The sequence below is a fragment of the Arachis ipaensis genome, chromosome B06 (genome assembly GCF_000816755.2).
Source record: "Arachis ipaensis cultivar K30076 chromosome B06, Araip1.1, whole genome shotgun sequence".
NCBI classification, from domain to species: domain Eukaryota; kingdom Viridiplantae; phylum Streptophyta; class Magnoliopsida; order Fabales; family Fabaceae; genus Arachis; species Arachis ipaensis.
The window spans coordinates 4,114,170-4,115,742 of record NC_029790.2 but is presented as its reverse complement, the minus strand read 5'-3'; the positions used below and the strand labels follow the sequence as shown (position 1 = coordinate 4,115,742).

The window sequence follows — 1,573 nt, the reverse complement described above, 5'->3', positions numbered from 1 at the left end:
AAATATTGATGGATTAAAAATTGCACTTTATTTCTTTAATTAAAAAAAAATAAGAGGATACATTCCCGCGATGCTTTCCTCATGCTTATGCTTTTATGGATGAAGGCTTGCTACTGGTGATAATTGATGGACCACCGCACAACACGACCAATATATAAGGCTTGCCATACAAAAGAAGCAAGCAAGGACTGGAACTGGAAGTGGTTTAAGACTTTAAGGTCACTTCCCCTCTCTACCAGCGTGTGGGTGAATGAAAAATGAAGAAACAAGCGAGCGACAAGTAAGTACATTAGGAATCTGCATGCCATATTTGGACCACCTTTTAGACATCAATGGCAGTATGCGTGGCCGTGATGAGAGCAAAGGAAGAATAGAACATTTTGAGTTCTAATGGAGCATTTAAGAATTTTTCTATTGCGAGAGGGTTATATCTTCTCGTCATGTTTGTTCTTAAATTAAATTCCAAACAGGAATACTTTTCATATAACAAACACTTTTTAATATACACAAAAGTATAGTTGTTAGAAAAATATTAGTGTAAAAAATAATTGAATTCCAAATGTACCTTCAATAATTTAACCAATAAAATTAGACCTCTAAGCTTTTTTAAACTAAATCACAATGTGCTTTTTCTTTGAAGGTATGCATATATGCTTTATCCTTGTTGTTTTTTCTTCTTCCTTTTCTTTATATCGTTGTTGTTTTTTCTTCTTCCTTTTCTTCCTCTTTTATTATCGTCGTCTTCTTCAACAGCGCCATCATCATTGTTGTCGCCTTCTTCTCTTGTTCTTCTTCAATGTCATCACCTTCTTCTTCAACGTCTTCTTCTTTTAAACTTTTTCTCTTATTTGATTTCTCCTTTTTTTTTTTACACAATTTCTCCTTCTTTTACACTATATACAAAAATTTCTGTCATCTCCAACCAAAAACTCAGAAGTAGTGCAGGAAAAAAAAGTGATAATGTATATGCACGTTTTTTTCCTAAACTTATACTAACTTGATTGAATTTAAATTATAAAAATAGTTATACATGTAACATCACCGAAATTTAACGTTACCCCATCTATTTAGCAATTAAAATGTCGCGTCATTACAACAAATAAATAAATGAAAACCTCAGCAAAATCAAGGGAATCCAAGTACAACGCGAACATTATAGACAAACCTCCCTGTTGCAGCTGCCAGCTGGGATCAGCAAATCAAATAATAAAAAAAAAACCCTCAACCCAAGACATATATGATCAACATGAGAAAAGTTTAAAGACGTTGGAGAAAAAAAAATCACCACAAGTAGTTAAAAATTAGAGTAGATTTTTCAACAAAATTCTAACAAAGAGCCAATCATCTTAGCAGCATTAAATGAAACAAAGCAACTCACTCCTATTAAAGTTCAGTAATTACTAATAGTCCGTTCTATGATTTTACAATCTGAATCAATCAATCAATTGATATAGACTGAATGACCCCTGTAGTTAGTATAGAATATATAGATAGTAATAGAAATTATATTAAGGAATAGCACACCAATTCTTCTTCCTTTCTGGCAGACGAAAATTCTGGTTTCTAACTGCCT

The 1,573-nt window shown here is 32.4% G+C and overlaps 1 protein-coding gene across 1 annotated transcript in view; it reads right to left on the bottom strand.

Annotated features, from left to right (window-relative positions):
* LOC107645446 (transcription factor bHLH48) overlaps window positions 1,267-1,573 on the bottom strand; it is a gene marked incomplete in the record, with an annotated part of 5,278 nt that continues 4,971 nt past the window's right edge. Inside the window, 1 exon segment of the mRNA XM_016349469.2 lies at window positions 1,267-1,573.